Consider the following 13,791-nt stretch of genomic DNA (forward strand, 5'->3'; position numbering starts at 1 on the left):
GATATTACAAAAGAGGAACCTCAAGGCTGCCTCCAAATATGTTTTCACCCACCGCGCATTTGAATGGGTATACAAAAGTCGCCTCTCGCGTCGCTGACGGACAAATTGATCCAAGTTTCACGGGGAAATGAGGTATAGTTACGGGTACTAACCGAAATTTACATTCATGATGATATTAATTATCAAATTTATAACTTTTTAACGATATTATTCGTAATTACAAGCATTGTACTGCAAAATATTGGAAAAAAAGTGGGTCGTATTACACTCATCACCGCGCCACGGATATTTTTGAAAACATATTTCACGACCTATGTGGCAACAGAAATCAGTTTTCTATGGGATGGAATTTGGCTTCCTCTATTCAGTCCCCTTGGCTACGAAATAAATCGCATAAGTAAGAGAAATTGTTTGGAGTGGAATGAGTCTATTAAAATGAAGTCGTGAAACGAGTGTCCCATTATGAGTGCTCCCAGACTGGTGTCATAAGATCATCAACAAGAATTTATGGCCAAAGAAGACAAATGTTGTCGGAAAAACTAGGAGGCGCGAAATTCCGAATGGACAAGAAAACAAATGCTTGTGCGTTAACGAGGAATATGGAGGAATCATAAAAAACTTAGCCGTTGAGAAGAGAATCAGCAAATGGAACTTAAAATGGAAGAGAAATTTCAGAGCCATAATAGGGAGTAAGATAACGGTGAAATACATCTGGAGGTGCATTTTCAGCATTATGAACGACTTGCGCTGAATTTTAATGACAAACCTGTTCCATTAAAGCCTTTCGAAATAATAGTCCTTAAGTACATACTTAGAGTGTGCCACCAAAATTGGCGTTTACGATAAGATCTTCAAAATACCACGGCAGAAGGATTATGGGCCAAGAAATTCCTAAGAAAGGGCGTGCAATGAATTCCAATCATCAGTCATACCCGAAAAAAAACGCGAACGTCTGGGAAATTCGGCAAGACATCTTGGAAATGCAGATGTGTAAAAACATTAAACAAAATGAATTCCAATTTGAGATTACAGCGGTAATTTTCTTCAAAAATTTTAAACTCGCACTAAATAACTAATTAACACCAGCCCCGGCTACCGAATCTACTCCAAATCAATCATATGCTACATCTAATCATCCTCTCGGATGTATTTTCTTATGACTCTACCAAAGTGGGGGGTAGACGTTTTCTAAATCGAAAGAGTACAGAAAATAGTCATGATATGTCGTATTATATTAAAATAGTGAAAAATAGTAAATAAAAATATATACAAATAGAAAGGAGATAGAATGAGATGTAATCCTTTGGTGTAACTAGGAATGTGCTTTGGGGGGATGGGATGGCCTGGGGTGGCGACCCCCCTTCCAAGTAACGAAGGGCCCGAGAAATATTTTGAAAATTACATAACTGGAAATAAATTTTACATCATTTTGACACTAAAATTTTCACTTTTAACAGATGCAGTTATTAAATGTCAAAACTAGACCATAGTTTTAAATATTTTTTTGATTTCTCCGGTTCTTATGGGGGGATATTTCCCCTTGTCCCCCTATATTTACACCACTGACATACACCTTAATTTTAAGTAAACCATGGCACTGGAATATTTTCTAATAGGATCACAATGTATTCCTCACAATTAATTATATTCCTCCAAATAATGATAAGAAATGAATATGGAGGAGAAAAATTATAATTACATATGTTACTACCCCGGAATTGTGAATTAAATAAATAAATATTAATTATCATTGGAGATTTATATCCACCATTTTCTCCCAGCCTTAGCTTAAACAGTAGGAAGAGGGATAGATGCCAATTATGAAATTCGACTTACATTAGAGAATTTTCGTCCGGTAGATATCCATTGAATCAATAACCATTAAATTTGAATGATTCCTTGATTAATGTAAACGTTTTATTATCATCTGTATTATTCATATTCATATAATGATAAATTAACAACAAGAAACAGTGAATTACTTCCTCATAGGAGTATCAACCTGTATCACAAGACAAAACACACAATTATTGATACCGAAGCGTTTTATTGTATTTATGAAAGCACAGAGAGCGAAATAAGGTTGTTACCACATGTTTATGTCTATTCACCTCATTTTGCTGTATAATACGATCTAACCCGTGATCTATCTTCATTGCCAACCTCAGTGGGAAAGCGTCAAGGTAAAAGAATCGACATGCTATCCTCAGGGTCGTGGGTTCGAGTGCATACCACACATTCACGGAAGAGCGGGAGGCAGTTCCTCTCCATTGATCAAAGATATTTGCGAGGGGTGTCCAAAGGCTCACACCCGGTATTTGAACTCAGGATTCTTCGGTCAGCAATCAAGGGTGCTATACGTTCTTGACTACACAAATAAGCCTTGCACTCATGTAATGAGGTTAACGCGAGACAAAATAAGACTTTTACTTTCACAACATATATTTTCTTAACGTTGGAGACTCATAATAGGCTACTAAAGTCTCTGATGCCGTGTGCAGCGCTATACGGTGCAGAAACTTGGACGCTAGGGAAAAACGACTAAAAATGAATGGATTCGCTCGACTTTGGGTTTATATGAGAACGAAGAAAGTGTAGTGGACGGAGTGGCAGTGGAACGATGAAATGCTAGGTGAGGAGTGGAAAATTCTTCAAGGGATACGGAGTCTGGGGCTTTGAGTAAGGCGAGTACTGAGCGGGAATAATGTTAAAATCCATGTTCGAGAACAGAATGTATGGAATCCGTGGAAAAGAGATGAGGAGTACCGTGCTTATCGATAGAATGAAAGGTAATAGACTTTATTGTGTATATGAGAGAGAAGTATAGTTACGAGGGAAGAAAGATCGGAGTATTGCACACAATAATGCTATTAAACCTACCTTAATGTGTATTCAATCATTAGTAATAATAGAATAGATCATTATATTAGTGTAAATAATATAATAGTGTATAGTATAATAGTGTATACAATATAGAGTAAATAAGAGCAGACGACGGGACAACTTAGTTGGCCACATTTTGAGACATGATGGCCTGATAAAGGCAATCGTTGAAGGACAAGTGGAAGGGAAGAAGGGCAAGGGACGGTCCCGAATGAGTTGCCTAGGAGAGGTTATAAAGGATGTAAAAGAGAAGAAATACGTAGCTACGAAAAGGCTAGCGGATAGGAGAGAGAGGAATGGAGAGCTGCGTCAAACCAATCTTAGAATTTGTGATAGTGAGTGTAAATAATATACGACTCATTTTAGTATTAAATCCTTCAATGGAACCACCCATAACCAATAAAAATTATTAATAGTTAGTTATTTAGCGGGCTGCAAGTAACTGACGCCTAGAAAAAAACAGCAAATAGAGTAGTGTATCGACATCGTACTGAAGTACCAATAGGTAAATAAGATGGATCCGACTGGGGTTTGAGATATGGGACCACATTAGGATAATCCTTGGCAGGATGAGTTGAGAGCATGGGTTGGGGATGATCCGGAAGTAGGAATGATGAACGAGCTTTCGATGCGGAGAAACGCGGGTCAGGTCGTGGGGGCAGATAGAGGCGACGAAAGGTCTGAGAGGGGTCCGAGAAAAGGGTCGCATATCCGAAGGGATAGACCCCTGGACAAAAGATATACATAGTGACCAGGAGATAGGGGGAGGATGTCTTGACGGAGGTGTTGCAGAGCATGGACAAAACGGAATGCATGGGCGCCAAGACATCAATCTTATTCCTTCCGAGATCATCCAGGAGACGCTCCGGAACCCTTGAATATACCCCTTCAAGATCTCCGCAGTTTGGAAATACCTCATCCAGAAGCGTCCCCTCTGTACACCGTTTTATACGCTAATCCCTGTAAAAATTTTTCCGCTACAGTTTCCCAATGCTAGGTTTGCGCTAGAATGCGGCAAATATTTGCCATAGCTAGATTTCAGCATTCTAAAATCTTATAAGGTGATAGGGTACAAAAAACGGTCAGGATATGTCATGTCACGTTAAAATAGTGGAAAAACTAAATATTTCTCACGCATATAAAGTTAGGGGCTAGAATGAGATACACACCATAAGTATAAGCTTAGCAGCAGCATATTTTCCCCACAGATCATAGCATTTTCCTCATAATTAAATCGTATTCCTCAACATCAGAGAGTATCAAAAATACTTAATTAAATTTCTAAAGGGAGTAGAATCGACATTCTTAAAAAATGAAAGATCACTTTTTCAAAACGTCTCAAAAGACTATATCTACAAGTAATCACCAACTATTAGGGATGGTAGGTCGGATATATAGGTCGGATCGGATATCTCGGATCCAAATATCCGCGGATATTGTCCTTCATCGAATACATCGGATCCAAAGTCGCGGAAGACATCGGATCTGGATCCGAAATTTAAAATAATAGCTTCAGTGAATGCAACGCCCCATAAGGGTGGAAAGAGTTCCGATTCTCTCTTCGAATGCGCCGTCGCGTCGCATGCATTTCTTGTCCTACTCATGAACCGTTTTGTTTGAAAGCTCTCGCAGAGGTTACGTAGGAGAATTTCAGCCGTGGAAAATAAAAAAAGGCTAAATATTACTGGCAGATAGTGTGACTCTTCCCAAGAGATTGACCAATCATTGGGGGAATCTCAGCGTCAGGAATTTGAAAATGCATTTGGATCCGAAAATATCCGATCCGAAATATCCGGCTCCAAATCGGATCCGAATCCGGATCCGAAAAAAATCCTGGATCCGTCCATCCCTACCAACTATTATAGTATTTTATTGGTTAAGGTAGGTTAAGCAGGGGGCATTTTTTGAAATACCCAACCCTGTCTCCACTCCCCAATCGGATACCCATTTCAATTCCTTACAAGGCCACTTCGGTTTGGTTCTATCAATAAACTCTTTGTTGTAACAATGTTCTCTTCCTCCTCCTTTCCCGTTTGCCTAATATTTTTCCCTCCGACTCGGATTTTGACATTTCTTCTCCGCTTAGTGCTCGCTCCATCCAAATCCTATGTTACCTCCTTATCTCTCCGAGAAGTTTTTCTACTCACTCACCATCTGTAGCACTTCATGTACGCATTTTGTTTCGATACTGCACGTTATCAATACTGTCGGACACCGAGAAATTATATCACACAAAGTTTATTAAAAATCATGTATCCATATTCTAATAAATGTCACTGTTAACTCATTCATTCTAACCAATTGTTAGGGTAACATGTAGAGAGATAAACTGTACTTAAAACTAGGATTAAGGGATTATAAAAAAGGGATGGCTATCTTTGGGATGATTTGCTATCATTTATCAGGTTCAAAATCAAATTTAACTGCTCATTTTTCATTGCAATCATCTGAAATTTCTCGATTTAGAGTAAAATTAATCATACTCCGGGGAATAAAGGAAGGTAATATTGGAAGAATATTTATTAATTCACTACAGGAAGGAAAATGAATGCTATGCTTAGAAGAACTGCTATATGTAATTTTGAACTATAATTGGTCCTCTACCTTAACCTCTGATTTAGGTCAGTTTTTCATTTTTCTCAAGCACATCCCGGGTATTTATTTATAAATCCAATGATGATTTAGAATACATTGATACTTAATCCAATCTTTTTATGCCATATTGATGCCATTCTTAGATAAAAGAGCTTATAATTCATTGTGGGTTGCTTAAACCACAATAATTATCACATTTCATGGGTTAACCTCGACATTGCATTTCCTTTTGACATATAATTGATAGCAAGTTACTTTCCCTCTATTACTGACTCATCAACTCTGAATTAAATACATATACCTAAGAACTGGGAAAATTCATGATAATAGTGTGCGTGAAGCTAATAAAACTCAATGTCTCCAAATAATCCTTGCCACTTGATCACTTTAGGGGTTCAATACAGGCTTTTGAGTTCAAATATATAAAAATCGTAGATATCGCACAAAACACACACACTCACTCAAAAAGCGATTTGACAAGGTTGGTTGAAAGCATAGCATCTGGCTCAGACGAAGAGAAAGGGTTGTGATACCTCAAATTCGATGTAGGGAGCCATTTCGTTTCTCTGAACCACGTCGCACTTACTAGGAATTAAAAAAAAAATTTTGTGGAGTACAAAGGCTTTTGAACATGCTATCCTTTTATAAGCAGACAATTGCTGCATCCACGAGGCTACCACGCCACCGATTTTACAATCTTCCGCAGTAATACAGAAATTAAACGAAGTCCCGATATTTTAATAAAATTTGCTGCAACATATTACGGGGGGAAAATACTCGGAAAAACCGTGAAAAACTCTAGAATTTTCGTGCCTACCACCCTGGCCACCCTGTTCTATACACGCTCTTCCCTCAGTCCGGCTTATTTTGCATGTCGCGCGGGGTAAATATTTTTACGCGGACGTGAATTTATGTACATTAGCGGGAATGTAAATTCGGGGAGCTGTATTTGCCGTTTTGTTCCCCTCGTGCACATCTAATGTAAACATGCCTCTCCCTTCCCGCCCCGCCGTGCGCCGGCAATCTCGTTAATTTTACTGCGTGTGTTATGTCCCGAGTGGTGGGAAGAGAGACAGAGAGCTGTTGGAGAGGAACATCATGAGGAGGAGGTAAAAAAAAATAATGCTACGCTCATTCCTGAGGCCACGCGGCCCTTATAGTTGTAATTCTATTTGTCAGCGCGCGGTCGTGTTAACCTGAATGTTTTCACGTGGGTCCGACTCGGCAACTGGACTTCTCGCACATTTCCAATTAAGATTTTTTTTTGGAAGCGGCTCTTTAATGGTAGGCGTAATAAGTGTCCGACACCCGCCTGTCCCTCAAAAACTTCCACGCTCCTCGTTTGCACGTTCTCTTTCATAAAAAGTATCAAATTTCGAGCTCCTGCACTCCTGAAAGAATTGTCGGCGAAATGAACGTCCGACCATTCCGCGGGACGCGTGGGAAATGTTCGCTGCTGCGCTCCGTGCCGTCGGTATCTTTTCGTCCCGTCCGCTTTTCTCATTTTTAACGCCGCACTTTTTCCCGCGTGCCCTCCATCCCTCATAGCTTCACGCACGGCTTGCGAGAGCGCCAGTGAATAATCACCCTTAATTTTCAGTCACTCCACCTCCGCGCGGGATATTTTAGTTCTCGTCGCTCTTCGGGCGAGAGCTAAAATATCCCGCGCTGAGTGAGTGCCTTAATATAGCATAAGTACATGGTATAAGTATTTAGCATAAGTATATGATATACATATTTAGCATAAGTATATAGTATAGGTGTAAAGTATAGGTATACAGCATACGTATGCAGTTTAAGTTTATAGTATACGCGTAAAGTATAGTTATACGATAAGAAAATCGGAAGACAGTAAAAAGATAAGTATGTAACATAGTTATTAATAATAAAAATATATATTTATTATAGTTTAGGGATAGAGTATAAGTATATTGGATACATATATAGTATAAGTATATTGTATAGAAAGAAGATAAGAAGGCGGTAATAAGATAAGGATATAGGAAAGTAATTAAATAATAATGTATGTGTACTCCATCATTACTAACAATATTTAAGTATAAATAACTCGGAGCTTTAGGAAGCCTCAAAGGTAATAGCACTTGTATCCAGACTGCCTTCCGTAAATAATTATATGCTTTTCCTGGTGTTGTAGCACAATTACTAAAATTTCCCGAGCATTTACATGTGTAAACAAATAAGGTTAATTTAATTTATGTAATTTTTTGAATAAAGAATATTATATAAGAGACGTTTGCAAATGAATGTTGTAATTGAAGTATATCACGTCTGTGTATAATAGGGTGGTTTCTTATTATTTATTTAATGCCTAAATCGAAAGATTATTACTCCTGGAGTAAGTATTTTACGATTTTAGATTTTTTTATGACGATATCTATTTTTCGCGATTAAATGAAAAGTGAAAAATTTCAAGCGCGTGAAAACGCGACGGCTAAGTATGAATGCTGGGAAAACCCCGTGTGAAGTCATTCTGGTTCCCGCTGTCGCCGAGTGAGGTGACCTTGGGGCGAGGCTATGAGTGCCGATAAGATACAGGCTGCTAGCTGGTAACACTTGGCTTAAATAAGGATTATTAATACCCTATCAAACGAAGGAAACTTTCCGACCCTAACCAGTTTTAATAAGTGATTATTAAGACATGTTTCCCTGAGCTCTGTGCCTCATGCATGCATTGGTAATCTCAGACGATGTAAAACTCCTATCAACTCGTATAGAAACTAGGTCCCTGTGACGTCACGTGGAGTGGCATCGCATGGGCGCCAATCTGGCCTTTTTCAAATGAGGATAAAATTGACCCTTGCCATTCGTCTAAACCGGTATTTCTAAAACCAAATAATTTGTATATTATGAATACACTAATGGTGGGTAACGAATCGCAATCAATGCCTTTCGTTTTCTTTGGTGAAGGAAACTACCCTATTTCAATACTACGGCGTAAACGGCGGTGAAATTTATATAAATAGCCATGGGGAAAACTCCCATGAGCCAGGAATCGAACTTGGACTTCGGCATTCCAGGACAATTCGCTGACCTCTACGATATAGAGGTTCTCGAATTCCATTGGCAATAGTACCGAGACTCATGGTACTAAATGGCAGTTTCATACATGAAAAGTTTATGAGCATGTAAAAGTTACATGAAAATACCGCTAAGGTCATCTTCATTATCCCGTAAAAGTATTCACTTAAGGACACATTGTGAAATACATTACGCGTACTCTTTTTTACGCAAAAACTTGAATGATATTTTTTAATACGCGAAAATTCTTTTATTCGAATCGCGTAGTCGTGAAACTTCCTCCATAAAAGCTCACCTTAACACCAAAAAGTTTCTCTTAAGAACATAGTCATTTTGAAACGCATGATACATACTCCTTTTTTACTTTTTTAATTTCTTAAGTGTAGCCAAAAATGGCAAATTATTTTTTTTTAAATATTTTTTTACTATTCTTCGAATCGCGCAGTTGTGACCTCTTATCCTTAGCAGCACGCCATAGCTGCAAAATCTTTCGCCTCGTCAATCTACTCCTCAGAGTATCCCTCCTTGGGCAACTAGCATGACAGCAACAGCAATTCATCACTGGGATGCTGCAGACGGGGGCGTATGTATGCGTGGCTCCGACAACAGCCAACTACCTCCCGGGCATTCAAGCAAGGGCTTCGCCTTCCTAACACCCCTTCGCCTTTATCTCCGAAACCTCACTCCTTACAATTCAGTTCGTTTCCCCTCCTTCATAAACTCCTCAGTATTCCTCCTTCCCCAACTGCTTCCCTCTATGATCCCAAACACCTCGCATGTCCCCGAGGCCAATTCATCATCCATGGCCACCAGCAGTCATACCGGATAGCTATCGAGTCTCTATTGTTACTGAAAACAAGACGTTCGCTTTCGTCAATTTGAGAAACTTACTGATTAAGATTGTTTGAGCGGCATCGGTCGAAGTCACGTGATGCACTCGGGCTACCTATTATTTACGCAAAAGAGTCACCAGAAAACATTTAAAAAAATATAATTAGGAATGAAATATGAGTGCAATTTTACACTGCTGAATACACACTTTAACTTAATATTCACAATCCAAGCGGTGAATCTTAAATAAATATATTTATATGAACAGAATATATGTAAAACATAATTTAAAGCTGGAAAACTCAATATATTTGCGTAATTTCAGCGAAATCGGTGTAGTGGTTTTCGTTTTGCGATGTTTTTACCAGAGATTCCCAGCCACTTTTGCCATTTTCATTCGTTTTTTTTGCAAATATCTTTCTTATTTCATCATGAACTTATTCTTTCCACATATTTAGATTTGTCACAAACATTTTCTTCTACTCAGTGTCGGCTCACAACTTCTTATTACAAACAGTTCGCCAGCTCGAAAAAATAGTATTTCTTCATAAGAGCCTATGTTAAATTATCCTAATTTTACCATCAAATATCTCAAAAACGACTCGTGGGAAACCCTTTTTTTTGGTGCATTGAAAGTGCGTATTTCAAAGAATGCCTTTGCTCATACTCCTCTCACATGTGAGCAAAGTTTCATCAAATTCTTGCCACTTGTACCGAGGCACTTTTACTACCTTAAGGGTGAGAAGAAGAGAAGCAAGATCAGAAAAAGATTTGAATTCATTTCATTAGCGAAATCATGAATGGGCATGCGGTCAAACTAATACAGATTATGGTTCCGTATTTTCATTTTACAGAGTGTTTCAGGAGGAATCTAAAATACTTCAAGAGGTGGTCAGGGAAACAATTTTAAGCTTTTTTTGTCCATAAACATCGGGTCGCACTTCCCTAGTTGCTGAGCTAATGCGAAGAAAAATGTTTTTGCATGCACTTTGCAGTTACCATGAAAACGGTTTTTCTTGGGTATCCAGCCTTTTCAACATTTTATTCAATACTCTGGACTTTTAACACCATTGAATATTTAAGGTTGAACAAAAATGTGCGATTATAATAGTCTGAAAAAATCTCTGAACTTAATTAAACGAGTGATTCGAGCTTATATCAATAATGCGATTGCGCGATCCCAGCCATTTTGAGATTCATTGTTTGAGAAAATTATAATCCTACATTTTTGTCTCGCCTTAAGTAATTATTTTATAACCTTAAATATCCAGAATTGACGTATTAATATTTTACTCGGCCATCATTTTGAAAATATTTTTAAATATTTGATTAGTGATCACTGGAACCATGCTTCCATGGAGAGGTCGAATCTGAGAACAATAATTGTTGACCAACTGGTGAAAGTGAGGAAGCTTCCCTCATAAACTCCCCACCATCAAGCAGTTTATCAACAAGCTAGTGAAAGGTTTATATTCCGAGCTCGGAGCAACTAATAATGCACTGCTAACAGACATCTGAAATTACGATCGAACAATTTCAACAACATACATACTGCCTCATAAGGTAACTCTTCTATGAGTTTTTCCCGTGTCTTTCCTTCTTAAAGAATTAAGAAATTTCCATTGTATCGTGGAAGGACACTCGGGTTTTCCAACGGATCAGGTTCTCCATCATGGTCGACGTTTCGAAGATCGAGTCGTCCACCGTCTTCAGCGCATGATGGAGCACCTGACCCGGTGGAAATCCCGAGTAATCTTCCACGTTACAATGCGCCAAAAATCCAGCAATCATTCTTAATTTTCAATTGTGTTACTATTGACAAATGTTCAGAAAAAAATAATTGCAATTAAATGAAAAAAAATTACAAAGTGATACTAAAAAAATGTAATTCCATTTGTTATATGATATTTTTTGATGTTATATTTGAACTTTGATATTTTTAATACTATGGTATTTTGATATTGATAGGTAGTTTATAAAAATGCTTATTGCAAATCGAAAATCACTTGAAAAGGGAAAATAAAAAAATGACTAAAAAATTTATCGATATAAAATATTACTAATTGTGTTCTATGGAGCAAGGTACTCAACGATTAATACGCAATCATGTTATCATATAGTTCAGGGGTCCTCAACCTGTTTCAATGCATGGGCCAAAAATCAATTTCATATAGTCCAGGGGGCCACAATCCTCCACGTCACTTTACCACCATATCAAAAAAATATAATTTCAAATTGCAATAATCTTTGTCGGTTAAAATGTTAAATCAATGAATACGATTTATGAAATTTTTTACTTTTGACTAGTGTGTCGATATTTGGTTAGCGATACAATATTTTCGTTAGTCTATGGGGGCCGCAATACAATAGCCGACATATTGCAAGTTTCTGCTAACACAAGCAACACACTGCACATACAGCATAAACGAATATGCACGAGAATCTATCAATGTAAACTGGCTGGCTTTGGTAAGCATGGCTTACCGGGACAGCGGAAACGCGTCACATAATGTGACGTAGGTGAAAGTGAGGAACCTTTAGAGTGTAGGATAGAATGGGGAATGGGAGCCCGAAGGATGGGTGAAAGATCGGGACGGATTGATAGAAAAATCAAGACTCGGGGATAAATATCTCGACCGATCATTAGGTGATAAAATAGAAACAGGTAGGGCTATATAGGGTGTAACGGACCGACCCCATTTTCCCTCGAATGAAGAAAGCGCGGGAATAATTGAATAATTACGAAATGGTCGAGGTTTGCAGATTACGCGATATAAATTAACAGCTTTTGGCCAATAGGAGAAGTGATCATAATGAAGTGGGCGTGGCGTGAGTTACGGACGGGAAAGTAAGGAAGAAAGCTCATGTTGGATTTCATGCAAGCAGATATATACCTCCAAATCTAGGTTCCTCAGGCGCTTCTTCAAATAGATACTACCCTGTTTATATGATGCATACCAAGTATCGATAGCATGGAAGTCCTAAAAAGAATTGGAGAAAAGAAATTATTACATCTTTTATAACAGTTATGATAGATTTACACGGAGATTAGTAGATTTCTCCATTTTCGGGTTATCGCCGCGTTTCGTGGTCAGAGGTAACGACAGTTTCGCCAGGATTCCACCAGGCGTCTTCAGGTCGAAGTGGTGCTTTCCGTGTTTTTGCCGCGTATATATAGCTCTCCCTCCTGGCGGCCGCGGTGTTGATGGCCGGTTACCCTTGCTGCTGCGCCGTGATTGGTTGAATTTCTAAACACTCTCTTCCAGGCGTTGGTTATATTGTATCCGTCTTCTCTATTAACATTTTTGGGCGTTTTGATGATCTCAATTGTCTCCCTTATCAGCCTGGGGTAATACCTCTTTTCTTTAGCGATGATTTTCGCTTCGTCAAATATTATATTACGCCCAGGCTCACTCCATGCATGCTCGGCAACTGCTGAGAGGTCGAATTTCTTGTTCTGCGTGGCCCTCTTGTGCTCCTGCAGGCGGATCTTCGTGGATCTGCATGTTTCACCGATGTATGCTTCACCGCATGAGCATGGTATGCGGTATACCCCTTCGTTGAGATTATTTGGAATCTTGTCTTTCGGTTTTGGGATAATCTGGTTTATTTTTGTCACGCATTTGAATCTTGTGACGATGTTCTTCTTCTTTAGGAGTCTAGAGATCTTTTCACTTGTGCCGGCGACGTACGGGATGGTAGCGTATGTTTCTGGCTTTTCATTTGGTTGCATCTCCTTGTCTAGTGTCCTGTTACGTTTCTCTACTTGCGCAGTCCTTTTCAGGATCATTTCTCTGTTGTATCCACTCCTCTTGAGGGTCTTCATCAGGTGTTCCTTTTCTTTGGCCAGTGATTCTGCATCCGAGAGTTTGTAAGCGCGGTGAAATAGTGTTGCCACCAGTGAAGCCTTCTGGGATGGATGGTGGTGTGAGTAAGCATTCAGATAGCGGTCAGTGTGGGTGGGCTTTCTGTATATTTCGTTAATCAGGGAATTAATAAAGAAGTCATCAATCCCAAAGGAAGAACAGAAGCACCTGTTCCAATCTGCCGCCAAGCGACCAAGACTATATGGATTACCCAAAATTCACAGAGGTGGGGTTCCTCTCAGACCAATAGTCGGCCAAAGACTGCCTCTTTCCAACCCGACCCTTATTAGGCGTGCCGGGATGCACCCATTGGACTGAAATGAAAAAAAGCCAATGAAAGGTACCTACACTGAAAGTATACATGACCAAATCTTAAAAAGAGAATATTCTTTCACTACTATAAACAAAGAGAGTTTCAAATTCGCTTTTATTAAGGTGATAAGCCTGAAAATAGATGCTAAGGTAATCACTAAAACTAAACATATCCACTAACAAGTCCGATGAAATAGATTCAAATTGACAATATCTCAATGTTCAAAATGAATTTCTTGCAGTAAAGTTTTCTCTAGTTTTGCAC

At 38.8% G+C, this 13,791-nt stretch overlaps 1 long non-coding RNA gene across 1 annotated transcript in view; it reads right to left on the reverse strand.

Moving 5' to 3' along the window:
• The window catches only part of LOC124161020, a 570,739-nt gene that overhangs the window by 269,882 nt on the left and 287,066 nt on the right, over window positions 1–13,791 (reverse strand). The gene's annotated exons all lie outside the window — the stretch shown is intronic.

This window comes from Ischnura elegans, chromosome 6, assembly GCF_921293095.1.
Source record: "Ischnura elegans chromosome 6, ioIscEleg1.1, whole genome shotgun sequence".
NCBI lineage: Eukaryota > Metazoa > Arthropoda > Insecta > Odonata > Coenagrionidae > Ischnura > Ischnura elegans.